Source organism: Petaurus breviceps, unplaced genomic scaffold (genome assembly GCF_028583685.1).
Source record: "Petaurus breviceps papuanus isolate PSGF00001 unplaced genomic scaffold, PetGlider_PUasm1.0 38, whole genome shotgun sequence".
Lineage (NCBI taxonomy): Eukaryota > Metazoa > Chordata > Mammalia > Diprotodontia > Petauridae > Petaurus > Petaurus breviceps.
The window spans coordinates 82,969,700-82,990,283 of record NW_027186304.1 but is presented as its reverse complement, the minus strand read 5'-3'; the positions used below and the strand labels follow the sequence as shown (position 1 = coordinate 82,990,283).

The following is a 20,584-nucleotide window of genomic DNA, read 5'->3' as shown; positions in this document are numbered from 1 at the left end:
ATGAATTAATTAGTGTTCAGGAAGTATTCAAATCTAGATGTTCTGATTCCAAGACTAGCACACGTTCAACCAGGTGGCATAGTGGCTAGATCATTGGCCTTGGAGTCAGGAACACCCAGTCCAATCTTACTTCAGATGGTTACTTGTTTTTGTGATGCATACAGTATCACTTCAATTCTCTTAGTCTTTCTTTCCTCGTCTTTAAAATGGGGATAATAGTCCCTACCTTACAAAATGGGGATAATAGTCCCTACCTTACAAAGTTGTTGTAAGTAAGGATGTAATGAGATAATACATATAAAATTAACCTCCAAATGTTATATGAATATTATTATTATTATTAGTATTATTATTATCACATGTTACCTCACACCTCTAATACAGATTAAGATAGAAATGTGTAAGGATAAATGCAAGCAGAGTTCTATGAGATTAAACAAGAAAGAAATCACTATCAAAGTGGCAGTGGGAAGGGTAGGGTGGGAAAGATTTATGGAGGAGATGACAGCTGAGTTATCATGAAAGGATTTCAAGAAGCAGAGATTGTTGGGATGCTAGGGTGAGACTCAGTAGTGAAATGGGTATTCTGGGCAAAGGAAATAAATAGTATGAGTAATACATGGAGGCCAGAATTCAGGACAAGCAGTGAAGATTGGCTCTTTGCCAACCAGTTTTCTGGGGCATGCAGGACATCCTTGGGATTAATTTTAAACTTTAAAGCTGGCATGGTAAGTTAGAGTTAGAATGTGGAAAGCCTTGACTCTCAAACTAGCAGTGATAAACTTCCATGATGCTAATTTTTACCAAATATTATGAATCTTCTTTTTCCTAATAGCATCTATTTGAGAGTATCAAATAAGGTAATATTTGTAATATGCTTAGAGCAGTGCCTAACACATGGGGAGTGCTTAATAAATGCTTGTTTCCTTCCACTTCCTCCCTTTCTACTTCTCCTGTCTCCTTAAATATTCCTCCCCCTTCATATACTCTAAGAGCCAATGATAGTGGTCTCCTTGCTATTCCTCAAAAAAAGAGACTCCTGCCTCCTGACTCTGGGACTTTTCATTGGCTGACCCCATGCTTAGAATTCTTTCCCTCCTCCTTTCTACCACTGCACTAACTTTCTTCAAGTCTAAACTAAAGTCTCACTTTCTGCCAGAAGTCTTTCCCAATGTCCCTTAATCTTAGTGCCTCCTCTCTCTGATTAGCTCCAATTTATCCTGTATATATCCTGTTGTACATAGTTGTTTATATGTGCCTCCCCCATTAGATTTTGAGCTCCTTGAAAGCTGAGATTGTTTTTGCCTTTGTTTCCCTAAAACTTGACACACAGTAGGTGTTTAATAAATGCATGTTGTTGACTTATGAATCGAAAGGCTTTTATTGAAACCCTGCTCTGGGTTGACACCACTGCAGTGCTCAACACTAAAAAGCTCAGTGTTTATGTAGCCCAGAATTAGGTGTGTCTTTATGTGTGAGTTAATTCCTGTTATAGTGTCTCATACTATCTCATACTGTAAAAGATATAATTAATTAAAAATCTTCTTTCTATGCCTATCATTTAGTACACATACTATACTAATACTACATTTTACATTCCCTTTCTGGAACAATAAATCATGTACATATCTATTTTTCAACAACAGCCAAAAAAAAACATGCAGGGCTTCATTCTATGTTTTTGTTTTTATTTAATAAAGATTATACTAAGAGGAAGGAAGCACGGAGGAAGTAGGGGTCATTGAGGTTAAATTAACTCTCTGTCTCACTACTGAATGTAGTACCAAATCATCAAGTACCATTCTTCTGTTTTGAGTGGTGTGTAAATTCAGATGTGTGGGATTGCATGGGGCAGAGGTTTTGTAAACACAGAGAAATCATCACTACATTCCAGTTTTGACACTTTTGTCCCACCCCAGTTCCATGGACTCATTTACCTTTTGAAGACAGAGACAGAAACAGACAGAGAGATAGATATCCAGAGAGAGGGGGGAAGAGAGGATAGAGAGACAGAGACAGACAGACAGAGAGAGAGACAGACAGAGAGAGAGACAGACAGAGAGAGAGAGAATACAGCTCTAGCTCAATGTTTTTTTTTTTCTAGGATTAGGAAAGTTATCATGCAAAAAAAGATATAAAGACTATACTATATTTAGACAAATATCAAAATAACTATAATAATAGCACCTATTTACTGAGGTTTTGTGAAGATAAAATGAGATACAATTTGTAAAGTGTTTTGCAAACTTTTAAGTGATACTAGCTTTTATTAAGTATTATTTTACCTCTATAGCAAAATATCATTTAGCCCTCTTTTACTGAGAATTTATGATCATATATGGACAGAGGCTGAACTAGACATTTTGTCTGTACCATTAATTGTGAGAAAAGGACTTCCTAAGTAATTAATAATGTAAAGATGATTGTAATAACTTGTACAGTGTAACAATTTTATATGCCAAATCATTCATTGAGGAAAGGTGCCTTAAGAACTTAGTAGCATATCATTAGCATGTCTAATATGTTAGTATATAACATGTTTAGTTGAAAGTAATATGTAATACAATTGTATTTCTTTTAAAATGTGCTGTAATTCACACTTTACATTTATTATTTTGCTTCTTAGCATAGTTTGACTTGCACATTCCCCTGTACTTGGACTCATGTAGCCCATCAAATACAGGTTAATGGAACTCATGTTTTCTGCTGTATTCTGGCAATAATACCACTTTTAGTTTTTGTCTCAGACCTGTGATTTCACTAGTATGGGGAACTTCCACTAAGGAAATTTCCTCTACCAATGCAGATCAGAAACATTTTTTCAATTTCTAGTCTAGTCTAGCCCTAGGGGCACTGTGAGCTGCAGTGAGTTGCCCAGGTACAAATAGACAATGTGCTAGAGAAAGGGTGTGAACTCAGGTCTTCTTGATTCCACTTTATCTATCCACTATTCTATGTTGCCTCTACTTTTTATAGTACTCTAAACCAATGAATGGGTTTTCCTAGATTGCTAAATCTGTAAGCATGATCTCACTGAGGTGGGCGCTTCTACTATTGCAAATATGAATTCATTCACACTTTCTCTTCCTGGGTAGCTCTTGTTTATATGTTCCTATCTTTTGACATTGTGTGGATACTAATAATTCTACAAACTTTCCACTGGTTAGCCTTCACTCATATTGTGTAACAGGCCACATCATACATTTCTTGGATGATATTTCTTTATGAGGATTCTCTTGCATGATTATTCAAAGACTAATAGAAACTCACCATCAGGACTTTTCATGTAGCTGGAATCCTGCATGCTTGGCACTTTGATCCTCTGCACTGAAATTTTCTGCTGAAAACAGTGGTTTTTCTTTTCCTCCATTCATGTATTTAGTTAGATATATGAACATGTTTCTTAAAATATGGAAGTAGTTAGGTAAGTGAACTGTACAGAGAATTAAACCTGGAGTCAGGAAGACCTGAGTTCAATTCAGTCCTCAGATATATGATCTGGGGCAAATCTCAACCTCTGCCTACCTCTTTTGCATCTTCTGTAAAATGGGAATGATAATATCTTCTATCTCCCAGGGTTGTTGTGAGAATGGAATAATATAAATGTAAAGCACTTGGCAAAACTTAAAAGCATTATTTAAATGACAGTTATTACTTTATTGTATGTATTTTTCCATTATGTAATATCAAAATTCCTCAGTGAGTGGTATAAAGAATACATTTTTTATTGGATAAATTTAAAATATCAAATTATGAGCTAATTTTTAGTGTTGAAATTCTTTTTTCCTAGTTTAACAGAGCATAGTAAACAACAGTCTAATCCATAGGAGTGTAAATAAATGTAAATTACAAATAAGATATGTAAGCCTTTTTAATTATAGCCTTTTTATTACTCAAAGCAAGTAGGTGCTTGCTTCCATTTACTTTGGAGATCATTCCTTTAGGTTATGTTGTTTATTCCTTTTGATGTCAAGAAGCCGTCTTTGAGATTTTTCTTTGTAAAATCTGTAGAATAATACTTGGCAAGTTACACAGAGTATGTCATTTCCTTTAACAGAATGCCTGAGACATAGTAGGCACTTAGGAAATGCTTGTTGACTGACTGACTGACTTGCTTTTTTAATGAGCCCATCTTTCATCATGCAAACATCTCTAGGGTCCTCATTAAGGAATTACATTTTGTGCTTTGAGTGTGTGTGTGTGTGTATGTGTGTGTGCATGTGTGTGTTTGTGAATCTAAATTTGTATCAGGCTAAAAAGTACTGTATTGCTAGATATATAATTACTAGGTTCATTACTGATGATTTAAGAAGCAGTATAGTGCAATGGAAAGTGTTCTGGAATTTGGGGCCCAAAGACCTGGTCCTATCCTCTCTCAGACATAATCTCTGAGCCTCAGTTTCTTCACCTATAAAATAAGACTAATCATTTTTATTCTTGTTGTTACTGACACATTTGAATCTTGTCTGACTCTTCATGATCCCATTTTGGGGTTTTCTTGGCCAAGATACTGTAGGCGTTTGCAGTTTCCTTCTCCAGCTCTTTTTACAGATGAGGGAACTGAGGAAACAGGGTTAAGTGACTTGTCTAGGATCACACAGTCAGTAAGTGTCTGAGGTCAGATTTGAACTCAGCTCTTCTTGACTCCAAGTTTAATGCTCTATCCACTACAATATCTACCTGTCTACTGTCAGCTGCTCATGATTTTGTGCATGTGTGCAAAATCTTTGAAAACTATAAAATGTTACATAAATATTAGCATAAAGTAGGTATAACAATATTTATACTTAATGGAAAATTAATAAGAAACCTCATTTTTATTAGGTTTACAGCATACTACTGCTGCTGTCATTTCAATAAAAGATATACCATATAGAAATCTCCAAACTCATAATGTTCCTCTCTAAAAGGTAAAGTCCCTAGTCCTTTAAGGTACTATCTTATTTATATCTTTTGAGATCTTATTTAAAATAGTTTCTCCAAATACCATGTATAATATCTTCCCTCCAACTAGTTAGAATTTGATTAAAAGTCACAAATAATTTGCACTTATTTCTAGATTAGTGCTTTCCCCATAGGGCTGTATTTTACATTTTCAAGTGGAATCCTTAGACTGAAGTTGATTTTATTGGGACAGAATGTTTCTTTTAACTCAACAGTTTTGTTGATCTTCAGACATGACTCATTTTCCATCTAGTCCTAGGAGGCAAAAAGCATTTCCAGTCGTTAAATTAGAATTACTCCCATAAATATAATAATCTCATTAGGCATAGTTCCATGCCATTGAGTTCTACTAGTGATACTGGGGACAAATTTGGAACATATCAGATTACTGAAAGCATAGTGAAGGATAAGAACCTGTAAGTGGGTGAATTTTAATCATTCAGTTTTGTGGTTCATCCATATTCTCTCAAAGTTTATTGGATTGCCAATCTGTTTTTTCTTGTCTTGTGTTTATTTTATACATATGCCCTTTGAATTTATTTTTTTCAGGCAATCCTCTCCCTAGTTTCATTGGGGTCAGGGATATGCTTATAGAAATTATTCAAAATTAGGTGGGGCAGGGAGTGATGTATACAGTCTAATTATAGTAATAATAGGCATTGCCTTGCATATAGTTGTTTAATGTTTGCAGAATTGAATTGAAATTCATTTAAATGCCATGTGAAATTAGCATAATCTTTAGCACCCAAGATACAGTTTTCACTAGAAAACATAGTCTGGTATGAGAAATCTAAGTCTTTTGTCAGTTTTGTTTAAAAGAAACAACAAGCAAGGAATTACCTTTTAGTCCCCTAATAGAAATAGAAAGAGAAATTTCCTGAGTCAGACAAATGCATCAGCTTCACTTTTTAATTTCTATCATCATCTCAGCCTTTTCCTAATCTTTGATGACAAAGGCAATAATTGTTGAATAGGACCTAGTCACTTAAGTTGTACTCCAGCCTAGAGGGAAAGGTGAATTCTTGATCTCTTTTTCAAAGGTGTGGCTCTGTTTACTTTAGAAAGAAAAGATACAAGTATCTCCCTAAAGTGGATTAAGCATGGCCAGACAAGATGATACATTTCCACTATAAACTTTCAAGCAGCTGTGGGAATGCAGTATGTGTGAAATCTCTTACCTTCTTAAAAATCTTGATAGAGTTGTAGCTGGGCTCTTAATAGTCAAAAACAAACTGCCAATGAAGTTTATTTTCCTTTTTGCTGAGTTTTCTGGACCATTGTTCCGCTTGAGAAGCCATGTTTGTTAGTTTTGGCTCAGAGACTTTTCTTCCTTAAGGATAAGCAATCCTTAGGCACTTGTTCAGCCAGGCCTTAAAGGACTGCCTAGCAGTTTATTCACAGCCTCGGCTCTAGCTGAATTCAACTGTGTGACTTCCTGTCTTAAGGGGAGGGGGGGGAAGGGAGATGTATCCGAAATGTAAATACCTAGCTGATTTTGTTGAAAACCGGGCGTTTTTGTTTGTTCTTATAAAAGATTCCTGCTGGAAGTCTTACTCTGAAGTTGGCTTTTAGCCTTCTCTGCTGTGACTTGGATACTGATCTGATTTTCTGCTTTCATGGCCTTTTTTTTTTTTAAATTAAAAAAATTTAATTCAACATTAACTCTGCTTACAAGCTCCATAGCAGAATAAAATCACATTACAAACATTGTAGTATTAGATTTTATCACCATTTATTTCTTCTAGTCTGTCCAGGGATTTCTTCATGTTGAGTAGAACTAATTTGCAGTCAGACATTGAGGTCCTGGAGAAGGCCAGCAGGCTCCACAAATTAATTTATCCAAATAACCAATCCCTCCTCGGCCAGCCATAGAGGGACACCAAAACGGCCCAAGCAGGCGAAGACTTCTTTTGAAGTCTGGAATGTTTTGACTGACTTGAAACAGGCGGCTGGAATGAAAGGATAATTTTCAGTGACCCAGGGGATTTTTTGCCATTTTCAAATATTAGGTAAAACAAAGAGAAATTGCTTGCTCTAATTTAGAAAGACTTAGTAATCAGGAAGGCAACCAGACTGAGAATAAAGTTCCAAAGTATAGATCACAAGTTTATTTACTGGATCTTGCTCTTTTTTTTTTTAATTCCAAATTGTTAAAAACTTAAAAAAAAAATTACTTATTTTTAGTGGGCATCTATTAGATAGATTTTCCATATTGCTACCACCTGTACATGAGTTATTTTTGTTGGTATGTTGAAAAGTGAAAAAAAAAAGTTAATTGCCTTGATTTATTAACATCTAAGTTTTTTTAAAGGATCACTGTGTTTTCAACTTATAATTTTTTTAAGTGGGAAAGTTATAATTTTGAAAAAGCTTCAGTAAACTAAATGACTTCACCGTATTTGAAAATTTAAAGTTATCAATCAGCTCATGTCATCCCTGCTGAAGTAAGCAGACCCTGAACCAAGTTCTACCCAGAAACAACAAGGATAAAGCATGATGCTTTTTGACTTGGTTAACTAAGGAGAGAGATTCTTGGGATGATTTGTCCCCCTACTGGCTACAGATAAATAGAAAGTGATTCTATTCACATAATCTTTTCCCCCCAAAGGCATAATGACAATGATGATGATATTTATATAATTAAGGAATATAGTATGTAGATCAATTATGGGAATGCATGCATTTAATCAACTTAATACCTATACTTCTGAAAGGTATAGGAATCAAAAGTTCTGTTTTATAATTGGTGACACACTGACTTTGCAAAGTTACATTATAATTTACTCCTACCACCACCACCAAATACACACACACACACACACACACACACACACACACACACATACACAAACACTCATTCTCTCTCTCTCTCAATATGTATTTGGAAAAATGAAAAGCCTATTTATTTTTCCTGTTTATGATGGTTTAATTATATGTGTTTAGAAAAATTAAAAGGCAGATTATTTTAATTGTTCATGATATTTTAGGTGTAGATATCCATATTATTTCACAGATTTGAAAGCTTCAGTGTCTCCTTTTGGATTTTAGATTAAAATGAAAATTCTTTTGTTTGAAATTTAAAACCCGTTACCATCTCACTGCAACTATTCTTTTTGGCTGATTACGCATTCCTCCCTTCAAATACACATAAGCCAAACTAGCCTATTTAATATTTATCTCTCCACCTTCCCAACATTTGTGCACTCCTTTCCCAACTCTATGCCTTTGCCCAGGAAATCCCCATGGCTAGTATACCCCTTTTCTCACCTCTACATCTTGAATTCCCTAGCTCCCTTCAAGGCTTAACTCAAGTCCTACTTCCTAAAGGAGTTCTTTTCCAATCCTCCCAGGTGTTAACTTCCCATCCCCCCAAGCCCTGCACCTACTTCATGTTTACTTTCTAAATGCTTTATGTTTAACCTGGGTAAATGTTGCTTCAGTGCTCAACCTCCTCCTCTCAAGAGTACAAACACCTTAACAGTGGAAATCATTTCCTTTTTTTTGTCCTCTGCCTTCAAACTCTAGCTAATGCTGTGCACATAGTAGATATTTTTCAAATCTTCTTGAGCTTTACCTGGAAGTATTTCCGGAATTCATTGAAATGAACTGGAAGTCTATGATTCTTCCCCTGCCTTTTTGGGAAGTTAAGTAAACTGATGCCAGTACACCACTATTACAATGCCAATACATTGCTAAAGTGACCACTCTTCACTCCTTGTTCTGTTCTAAATTGACACACCAATCCTCATTGAATGAGCTGGTTTCATATAACTGAGATACAAGAAAGGAAGATATAACTCAAAGTCCTTTCCTTTTTGATACAATGCCACGAGGATAGGTGATTTCCTTTGAAGACAAGGTATGCTCCATATTCAGAATGTCCCTAGATGTCATGAAGAGAAAAAAATATCATTCTGCTTACATCTTTTAAAAAAAAATTCAACATACGGTTCTTCTTTCAGGCTTTGAAACCTTAAGGAAAAAAATATTCAGTTAAACTTTAATTAGATATCTGGAGATTATCTTTGGAAAGGAAGGCATGTAAGAGAAATGATCCTCGGTTGAATACAGCTTACCTCAGTACTGTTATGGATGAGCACAAGATCAAGGGTGATCTTTGGTTTTAAGAAGAAAATATGCGAGTATGTAGAAGATAGCTGAGAAATGAGGGGTCAATGGGAAAACTAGAAAGATAAATTTGTTTGCACAGAATGAATGATTTCTTTTTTTTTTTTTAAGCAATTGTGTTAAGTAACTTGCTCAAGGTTACACGTCCAGTTATTTCTAGGTGTGGTGCTAAGTGTCTGAGCCCTTATTCGATCCCCAGGTCATCCTGACACTGGGGCTGGTGCTCTTACTCCCTGTGCTACCTGGCCACCCCGAATTAATGATTTCTAATTGCCTGTGATGATGAAGTGCCACTGCTTGTGTTCACTGCCATTAGGGTAAGAATCTTGGGTCTTTGAGTATGACTGAATAACCCTATCTAGCATCCCCCCAGACAGTGACCTGGAGTCTGTGACTCTTCTGATCTGACCCACTGCAACAAGACCGCAGCTCTCTATGCCTCACTCCTGTGCTAGGATCAAGGCAAATGAAGCTTCTATTGCTGGATTGAACCCAGGATCTGAGCTTTATAACTGGTCCTCACCTCCATTACCCTGCCCAGAACCAGAGAGAACTTCAGATAACAGATGAATATCTTACCATCCAGACCTTATCTAGAAATAGGGCATCTGGCACGAGGTCTCAGATCCTTTCTTTCCTAGTGTTTGAGAAAGAATTTAGGGGCGGCCAGGTAGCACAGCGAGTAAGAGCACCGGCTCCAGTGTTGGGACGACCTGGAGATCAAATCCCGAGCTCAGACACTCAGCACCACACCCAGAAATAACTGGCTGTGTAACCTTGAGCAAGTTACTTAACCCCGATTGCTTAAAAAAAAAAAAAGAGAGAAAGAATTTAACTGATGATGCCCTCTACCATCGTAGAACCCTAGGGGTAGGAGTCAAATGGTCCTGTGTGGTATGTCCATCCTTTGGAGGGTAGGGGAGGAACTATTGTTTAATGATTGGCTGTCTAGACAGAAACCCTTTTCCTTGGGAACCCCACCCTACTCTTCAGCTCTTTCTTACCCATCACTCTTAGCCCTGCTCTTCAAACGGTGTACTTGCTTTGTGCCATCTGGAACCTCCATTCTCTCATCTAGCAACCTTTCTTATAACCTTAGACTTTTTCTCTGATATTCCTTTCATCTTGGACGCATAGAAATCTGGTTATCCCTAGAAGAATCTGTGTCCCTAGAACTTGATATTTTTTTTCTCATGTTTTCTGGCACATTAGGAAAGGAGTTCCTCACTACCACTTCTAAAACACCCATATTCACCCATTACTCAGGAGCCTCCCCTGAGGTTCACTCTACTGGGACATATCCAAATCCTGGTGAAAGTTGACTACTGGTCATCTTTCCAAATCCTCCCCAATCTCAAGTAGTTCAGTACCTAGTTGACAGTCTTCTTTCTACCTCAACTCTGTCCTTTTTCTTAAGGACTTTAAATTATATGTTGTTAAGACATCAAACACCCATAGTCTCTGATCCTAAGAAGTATATATCCTGTAGGCATTATGTACATATAAGATATAAACAATGTGAGTGGGAGGTAATGTCCATTAATGAGTTGGCTTCTATTTATTCATCGCCATCTCTTTTCTTGTCTTACTCCTGTTTGAATCCCATCTATGTTATCCCCATCATACTTGTGATGCCAAATGCCTATTCCTTTTCTCTGTGTGTCCTTTTATGTCAGTGTTTTGGATCTTTACTTTTTTATGTTTCCATGTGTCTGCTTTAATGTGTCCTATCCCAACCCCATCTATCTAAGTTTCATCATCTACATGACCTATCTATCTGTGTCCTACCATCTGTCCACATTTCTCTTTGTGATTGAGAACTCTGAAATTTTAGTTACTCCATTCCTCCTAGATCTTCTAGGCCATCACTTCCTACTCTGGTTTCATTTCTCTCTCTTCCTTATCTTGATCTTGACACATCAAGTAGTTCAATTATGCCTTCAGACCTCAGTCCTTGATTCTCTGGTTTCATTGTCCCTTTTCATCTCATGTCTTACCTATCCGTAAACCTGGGTTACTCCCACCATCTGCTTTCTCCACCCTGACTATGTCCTGATGAATCCACTGACTGAATCCACTAAAATTTTACATTCTCTAATCTCGACTGGAGTCTACAACATAATAATCTTTTTTTCTCCCCCCAATTGAATTTCTATCATACTCCATGTAGTATCTTTCAAGTATCTCTGCTTTACTCAAGCTTCTAATACCTCCTTTAACCTTTGAGCAAAGGACGTTACCTTTGTCCTAAGATGTTAGAGGTCAATATGAATTTCCTTTTTTAAACTGCCCTATTCCTCAAATTCCCTCTACATTATCCCCTGACCACTATTCTTTTCTCCTTTTCTCTTGTCTCTGACAAAAAAGAGACCCTTCTCACAAAGGCCAAGCCCTTACTTTTATACTTGGTTGGACCTCCCTCCTATCTCCTATGTCTCCTTGCCTCCTTAGTCATCCCTTCTCTTTCTAATCTTCAATGACTCCTTATTTACTGTTTCTACTGTTTTCCCTCTGCTGCCTAAGATGTCCCAGGTTCCTAACCTTACCCCATTCTTAAGACAAAAGTTTTTACTCAAGCCTGCCATCCCCTCAAAATGTCATTGTCTTCTTTTCCTTCTCATAGCCAAGATGCTGGAAAATTTTATATGTGTGGGTGTATACACATATATGTATGTAAACATATATATGTGTGTGTATGTATATATATATATATATATATATATACACAAATTTTGTTTGCTTCCATTTCCTCTCTTCTTATCTCATCATAGTTCTATAAGGTTACTAAGTCATGTTTTGTTGCAAAATCCAACCACCTATTTTCAGTCCTCATCTTCCTTGACCTCTCTGCACAATTTGATACTATTGACCAGTTCTTCTCCCAGATATTCACCACACTCTTGATTTTTTTGTGTAACTGCTGTTCTCCTGGTTCTGCTTCTTCCTGATTATTGTATCTCAGCTTCCTTTGCTGATCCTCACCCTATCTGTGTACCACAGAGATGAATCCAAAGACTTCGTCTTGGTCCCTCCTCTATATTCTCTTGGTAACCTCATCAACTCTCATGGGCTCAATTAGCATTTCTTAGCAAATAACTTACAAGTTCATCTAGCTAGCTAGCTTAGGTCTCTCGTGAGAACCCTCACTGCCTGTTGTAAATCTCCAATGGGGTATATCTCAAATTCATTTTGGGAGAAATGGGAGGAATTTCAAGTCCAATTTTCTTATACAAAATTTATTATCTTCCTTTCATCTCTCTCAAGCCCATCCCTCTTCCAAACTTCCTCTTTGTGTTGAGGGCACCAACCTCCTCAGCCAAACTTTTAGAGTTCTTTAATATCTATCTCCAGTCTACTTTTCAAGGATTATTAACTATTCCCCTGAATGCACTCTATATTCCAGCAAAACTGCCTTACACGCTACTCTCCAAACTTGCCATGTGATCTGCCAACTCCTTGACTTATATAGGTTAATCTCCATGCCTGAAATGTCCTTCACCCCTGCCTCTCAGAATCTGTAGCAGTCCCTTATGGCATAACTCATATATTATCTCTTATGGGAAGTCTTTCCTGATCCTTTCAGTTTTTAGGGCTATCTCCATTCTCCATAAATTATCATGTATATACTTCTTTGCTTGAACATTATATATCTTCCTAATAGAGTGTAATCTCCCTGTAGACAGGGACTATTTTTCATTTTATCATTTTATCCCTGGTGCCTAGCACAGCTTTACATTGTACCTAGTTGGAACTTAATAAGCACTTGTTAATTTGGATTGGGTTAGCATATAAAGTGTATGAAGGTAACATCAAGCAAGGCTAGAAACTTAAGTGGGGACCAGATTGTGGAGGCCTTCAAAGTCAAACAGGAGGAAATTAGTTTTTTGTTTTGTTCTGTTTTGCTTTGCTTTTTGAAGGGCAATTGGGGTTAAGTGACTTGCCCAAGGTCACACGGCTGGTTTTTGTGTCAAGTGGCTGAGGCCAGATTTGAACTCAGGTCCTCCTGACTACAGGGCCAGTGCTCTATTCACTGTGCCACTTAGCTGCCCTGAAAGTTAGTTTTATTCTTAAGTAATATAGATCAACAAAAGGTTCTCAGTGATATACTCAGACCATAGTTCTAAGGATATAATTATGGTGGTTGAGTGAAGATTGGTTTGGAGAGGAGAGAGACTGAATCCAGAGAAAGCCATTAGGAGGTTATTTCAATAGTCCAGAGAAGAAGAGATAAAAAGTCTGAACTGGGAAAATGACTGTGTGAGTAGAATGAATGTAAGAGATGTAAAGGTGGTAATTTTAAAAATTAAATTCTTTAGTTTTTACATCATAATAATTTCCAAACATTATCTGTCTTATTATCTTAATCTGTCTTGTACACTGTACATAGTGTACAAGAAGAATCATAATAAAGATTTTAAAAGAAAAAAAAGCAAAACAGCCAACACATTGATAGTATATAACCTCCCAGAACCCTACTTCTCTAATGAGATGAAGAGATGTATTTTCTCACCTTTTTTCTTCTCTGCAATCAAGTTCACTTTCATTTTATTGTTAAGTTTTTCTTGTGTGGTGGAATTGAAATGGACAATATCTAATAATTGATTAGTAATATAGGAGATGAAGGAGAGGAAAGATTCAAGAGTGACTCCACAATTGTGAACCCAAGTGGTGGGGAGGTATCCCCAACAGAAATAAGAAAGCTTTTAAGAGACTCACTTTAGGGAAAAAGAGAATCAAACCCATTTAACACATGTTGAGTTTGAAATGCTAGTAGGATATCCAGGTGAAACTGTCCAGAAGGAAACTGTCATGGCAGGACTAGAGTTCAGGAGAGATTGACATATAAATTCAAAAAATATCTGCATAGATGTGATCTGAACTCACAAAAATGAATAACATTATTGTTAAACAGTGGGGAGAGTAAAAAGGACCTAGGGACCTAGGAGAGGGCTTTGGAAGACATTCATGGTTAAAAGAAAGTATGATCCAGTGAAGAAGTCTGAGAAGGTGTGGTCAGCAAAATAGGAAAAAAAAGAGAGAGAACATGGTCTCAGAAGCCTTTCCAAGAGTAAATGGTTGTCATTAGTGTTAAATTAGAAAAAATAAATTAGTAGGATGAGGAATGAGAAAAAGTCATTGGATTTAAAGTTGAGAGATCACTGATAACCTTTCAGGGAGGAATTTCAGTCAGGTGGCACAGTAAGGAAGCCAAATTACAATGGGTTGTGAAGTGAGTGGGTGGTAAGGAAAAGAAACTTGGCAGTGAATGGGGGAAGAGATATAGAATGATAGCTTGAGGTAATGACAGGGTCAAGGGCAGGGTTTTTTAAGGATAGAGGAAACTTGGACATGTTTATTCATAGAAGAAGCCAAAAGATAAAAAAGAAAGATTGAAATTGAGAGATGGGAGGGGGAAGGGGAAGGGGGGGAGAGAGGGAGAGAGAAAGAGAAAGAGAAAAGGGGGGGAGGAGGAGGAGGAGGAAGAAGAAGAACAAAAGGAGGAGGAGAGGAGGGAGAGAGCAAAGAGAGAGTCAGAGACAGAAAAAGAGGGAGAGAGAAGGAAAAGGAGAAGATAAGATGAGAAGAGGAGGGGGAGAGCAAAAAGGAGAGGAGGGGGAAGACAGAGAGAGAAAGAAAGATAAGAGAGAGAGAGTTGTTGAGTGATAACTTGAAATGGAGTGAACTGGGAAGATACTTTCAATTGGGGTGATGAACCTGCTCTTAATATTTAAGTCTTTCTAGGGGAAATTGTAAAAACTTAATTTTTATTGATACTTTCAATTTTTTCCTTTTTTTTTTTTTTTTTGGAGGGGGGAAGGCAGGTCAATTGGGGTTAAGCCCAAAGTCACATGGCTAGTAAGTGTTAAGTGTCTGAGGTCAAATTTGAACTCAGGTCCTTCTGACTCCAGGGACAGTCCTCTATTTACTGTGCCACCTAGCCGCCCTTTCTTTCCTTTTTTTTCTTTTTCTTTTTTGCTAATGCTTCCAGTTTTTACACCATCCTTAATTTCTCCCCTGCTGTTGAAATCTTTCCTTGAAATATAATTAAAAAAAAAACAGCAAAACTAAGCAGTACATCTGCTTCTCTAACCACATTTATAATATGCCACACATACTCCTAAGAAGCCACCCACCTTTTTTCTTCTTAAAGCTAACCTCAGGTGACTCATCATCAGTCAGGTTCATTTCAGTGAGTCTGTAGATTTGGCGGATTATTAAACAGGACCTACAAGGTATTGAACTTTATGGACCAGCACATAGGCATCTAGCCACCAACCATTTTTTTCATAGAATTATAGACCTAGAGATGGCAGGGGCCTCAGAGACTTTCCAGTCCAATGCTCTTCTATTACAGCCCAGGCAGGTTAAATGACTGGTCCCTAGTTGGATGCCATGATGTTCATAGGCTCAATGATAGAGAGCCCATGGGAAACTCCTGCAGCATGTAAAGTGCACAGGCAACCAGAATTACAGTCAGAAGACCTTGGATCTGGCTCAAGCTACACTTCTATGAAATGAAATCTTTCTCAAGTGCTTAGCACAGTGTCTGGCACAGAATAGCTCCTTATGAATGCTTATTCCCTTCTTTTCCCTTCTAACTAGCTGTGTGAACATTGCTAAGTAATTTAACTTCTCTGACTCTTACTTTCTCATCTATAAAATGGGGACAGTAATGCTTACACTCCAGAACCTCATGGGGGTGTTTTGGAGATGAAATGAGGTGATATATGCAAAGAACTTTGTGATTCTACAGCTTGATTTAATAAGCCAGACTTTATGCATGATGGTATTATTCCAGTTTTTGAAACTGCATTGAGCACTGGTGAGCTCCATGAATCCTAGCACTATCCCCCATCATTAGCCTTCTTCATGCAAAAGTACTCATTGGAGATCTTGTACAGGAAATTCCTGGTTGGTTAAAACTGAACTACATGGTTCTGGATCCAAGGATTCTGAGTAAGTCCCAGCCCACTCTAGTTCTGATTTGAATTTGAGGACAGTGACAAGGGACCCCAAAAGCTTACCCAGAGTATTCCTTTCCAAGAGTGTTGGTAGGGCTTGCTAACTATGTGACTATGGATAAGTCATTTAATCTCTACAAGCCTCAGTTTTTTCATCTGTAAAAGCAAGGACAATAATTCTTACAGGATCTATCCATTGTCTATTGCAGGACTTAAACTTTTTCTACTCACAACCCCTTTAGTACTTGTTAAACAATGGGCACCACTATATAGTATTGTGAAGAAAATCAATAAGCATGAGTTTTCATAATAAAAAAATACATAGAAATCATAAAGCCATGGAATTGCAGAGTGCTAGAACTGGAAGGCACCAGAAATACAAGCTAGTCTAACTTAATTTCCAGATGAGCAAACTGAGACCCAGATAGGCTGTTAGCACAAGGTCATACCTTCAGTTGGCAGCACTAAAACTCACATCTCCTAGCTCCCAAACCAGTGACCAGAATGATACAGACAGTTGAGAGAAGGCCTGAACTGAGAAAAGGCCATTAAACTTGACTGGGGGAAGGTGACTGGTCACCTGAGAGAGAACAGTATCTCATTTTGCTGGTAGGAGTAGAAGTCATATCTCACTGGGGTAGGAGTGAGTGGGTACTGAAAATACATCTAGCATAAATATTATAAAATAATAACTAATAATATATATTATATATAATAAAATAATAAAATTTTATTTCAATTTCAATCTCTCTTTTTATCTATTGGCTTATTTTATGCATAAACATGTCTAAGTTTCCTCTATCTTTAAAAAACCCTGCCCTCGACCCTGTCATTACCTCAAATAAAATAAATAAATAAAAAATAATATATAATGAATAAAAATAAATAAACATAACATTTAATTGAGTTTTTAAAATTGTTTTTGTTAATTTTAAGTTCTGAACTCCCTCTTTCCTTCCCTTACTCCATACCATACCAGAGAAGACCACTATTTTATACAGATTTATAAATATATGTAAAACCAAAGTATGGGTACTTCTATTTATCAGTACTTTCTCTAGAGGTGGATAGCATCTTTCTTCATAGGTCCTTTATAGTTGATTTTGAGTATTTCTAGTACTTGGAATAACTTGGTTGTTCATAATTATTCTTCAAGCAATATTGCTGTTACTGTATACAACATTCTCTTGGTTTTTCTCATATCATTCTTCATTATTTCATGCAAGATTTTCCATATTTTTCTAAAATAAGTCCACTCATCATTTCTTATAGCACAGTGTATTCCATCACAATCAGATACCAAACTACTCTTTTTAAAAGTAGGGTTATGAAAGGAAGGAAAGAAAAAGGTCGTGAGTCATAAGTATCATAAGGGTTGAGAAGTGAATTTCAAATAAGACTGATAAAGTAGGGGGGTGGTAGAATAAAGATAAGGAGAAGACAGAGAAGAAAGAAAAACTGAAGATTACTGAGTGATCTATTAAAAGGGAGGTGGAAGGGGATAGAGACATACAGCAAAAGAATGACTTATTTTTTCATTAGAAGTAGATTTGACTGAATTTAAGGAGAAATACATTTTGCTGCCCATTGTAAAAGATTCAAGTGAATAGTAAAAATGGTATTTATTTAAATCTTTTCCAACTAAAAATAGTAAAGTGGGGGTGGCTAGATGGTGCAGTGAATAGAGCGCCGACCCTAGAGTCAGGAGGACCTGAGTTTAAATCTGGCCTCAGACACTTAACACAAAACTAGCTGTGTGACCTTGGGTGGGTCGCTTAACCCCAGTTTCCCTACCTTCTCCCCTCCAAAAAGCCAAAAAAAAAAGTAAAATGAAGAGGGATGCATTATTTGCATTTATATAAGTGTCACCCTCAAATAGATAGATTTTCTCCTTCTGCACTTTCCTCACTAAAACAGTGAGTGAAAATATTCTAAGTAGGGACTTACATGTTTAGATAGAATGGTGAGATCATTTCAATCTTTTCTCTCATTTGCATGCTTAGAGTGAAAAATTGGCTCAAAATACTGCAACAAAAATACGCTCATTTTAAACTCACCATTGATCTTATATTTAAGATGATGGAAATGTAAAAATGGGTGTGGTTTGCTCAGAAAAGCCTATGCCTAGAGTGTTGTGCCACCAAATGTGATTTATTCTGTCTAAGACATTCTAAAATAAGATCAACTTTCCAATCAGATAATTAAATTACCTTTGGGAATGGTTTATTTCCTTCTTAAGTACCCTCTCTGATGTGGCATTATTAATGAGCCAATGGTCTACATGTTTTTGCATGAATATACTTTCTTAGGTAAATACCTTTATGCATAAATTACAAGACTTGGGCCTTATGTGCAGCATTTATGGTCCTTGGAAGAAGCTTATTTAATAAAGTTTATGCAAGTTAAACTGAATGATTTGTGTGTTAAGGCTGTTTCCAGACTAACAGTGAATTTGCATATTTTACCTTAAGTAACAGTACAAAATAAGCTTTCATGAGAAATAAGATCTACACAATCTTTTAGCCATATTTGGTTTATACAGTAGGATTTGGTTGACCGATCTTATTTACCTCAGGAGATCTCAAACAAAACTTTGTCTGAATCCAATTAGTGCCATGTAATTCCAGTGCCAGAGAATGAACTGAAGGAGTGGATGGAGGAGAAAGTTGTATAAAAGAAACAGCTTTTACTTTGGGGAGTAGAAGATGAGAATAAAAATGGGGACAAAATGGAAAATCAGAGAAGTCTAGCATTGAGCTGTAGAGGAAGGGGGTTAAGAAGACCTGAGTTCAAATTCTGCCTCAGATACTAGCTGTATGACCCTGGGCAAATAATTTAATTTCTGTTTGTCTCAGTTTTCTTAACTGTAAAAGGGATGATAACAGCACCTACCTTGCAGTGTTGTAAAGATCATAAAAGTTAATATTTGTAAAGCACTCAGCATAGTGCCTGGCATTTAGTAAGCTCCATACAAATGCATATTCTCTCTCTCTCTCTCTCTCTCTCTCTCTCTCTCTCTCTCTCTCTCTCTCTGTCTCTTTCTCTCTCCTTCCCTCCCTCCCTCTCCCCATCTCACTATTCAATAAAAAGCAACCCTTCTGCTACAGAAAAGTCATGGGAGCGGGGATGAGGATGGGGAGGAAGCATTGCTATTGTTTGGAAAATATGCCATAACTGCAAAATAATGAATTTGACTTCATAAGCCAAATATCAAAGTCTGTCTCATTACTTTATAGAAATGTTCACTCTGTCTTGTATTCATTAAGTTGTTTGAACAGGAATGAACCTCTGTTTTATTTTTATAGTTAGGCCCTTATGTTAAAGTGACTGATAATATGATAATTTATTAATAGTACCTGAGGGCAGGTACTATTTCTAATGAAAACTCTGCGAGCTCCATTCTGTCTGTGATGGTGTTTGAAGATGAAGAGAAAGTGAATGTATGCCTATTAATAAGAACAAGGTTCTTAGCATTGTAAAGGACTACTTAAGGCTAGAAGGGAAAATATTTTTAAAGTATAGTTTAAACTTAAGTGTGAATTTGGATTAGGTAGACAACTTCAGTAGTGAGATAAGTACATTAAGGAAGGAATTTAATGGAAAATTAGCTGGTTTGAATAGAAATTTGAAGGAGAAGAAAGTTGGAGAAGTTGGACTGTATGATTTTTAAGCACCCTTCCAAATCTAAGATTCTTAAATCCTCTGAAAAGAATTTGATGGATAGTTACTAAATAATTTGATTCTGTCTTTCCTGCTTTAAAATTTATGTTAATAACATTTTTGGAGATTGGTCTATAAGTTATATTCCGTGCACATATGCTATTTAAGAAAAATTTTATTTGTTTTGTTTTTAATTTATGGAATAAAGCAAATTTTCCATAATATAGTATAATTTTTAAAAAGATGATTGCACATGAAACTCCAAATTGATTTTATGCAACTTGTTATTCCTTTTAAATATATAATAAAATTTTCATGTAAATTTCTTTTTTCCTGCCTCCCCCTGCCCTAGCGATGGTTACTATTAGACACAATATGTGTGCAAGCTGCGTACAAGTCACCAATATTATGTTTCTACAGTCTTATGTTTTTATTTTCAAATTTAATTTTTTTAATATTGTGGCAGTTAGAAAATATATTCTGCATTGTTTTCTTTACAACTTAGAGAGACAAAACAATGGTAAGTGTGTTGAAGGCAGAAGACCTGTGTTTTGAAACCTGGTTTTGCCATGAACTGGCTAGATAACCTTATGTAAGTAAATTTATCTCTCTGGGCAATATCCTCATCATAATAAAGATCATAATTCATATTTATATAGCACATTGAAGTTTGCAATGTGCTTTCCTCACAAAAACCTGGTGTTTTATAAGAAAGAAAGAGGGGAATTAATATATAGAGAAAGATAGATGATAGATTGATAGTTGACAGATAGAAATGTATATATTGGGATATATAGATAAAGAAATAGCCATGTAGAGAAATGGAGATAGATGATAGACAGGTAGATAGATAGATAGATAGATAGATAGATAGATAGATAGATAGATAG

The 20,584-nt window shown here is 36.4% G+C and overlaps 1 protein-coding gene and 1 long non-coding RNA gene across 2 annotated transcripts in view; one reads left to right on the top strand and one right to left on the bottom strand.

Moving 5' to 3' along the window:
- Positions 1–6,407, bottom strand: part of LOC138170157 (uncharacterized) — a 9,372-nt gene extending 2,965 nt beyond the window's left edge. The window contains exon 1 of the long non-coding RNA XR_011170550.1: positions 6,123–6,407. This is a non-coding gene — a long non-coding RNA (uncharacterized lncRNA). The remainder of the gene's footprint in view (positions 1–6,122) is intronic.
- Positions 1–20,584, top strand: part of EYA1 (EYA transcriptional coactivator and phosphatase 1) — a 345,032-nt gene that overhangs the window by 8,693 nt on the left and 315,755 nt on the right. The gene's annotated exons all lie outside the window — the stretch shown is intronic.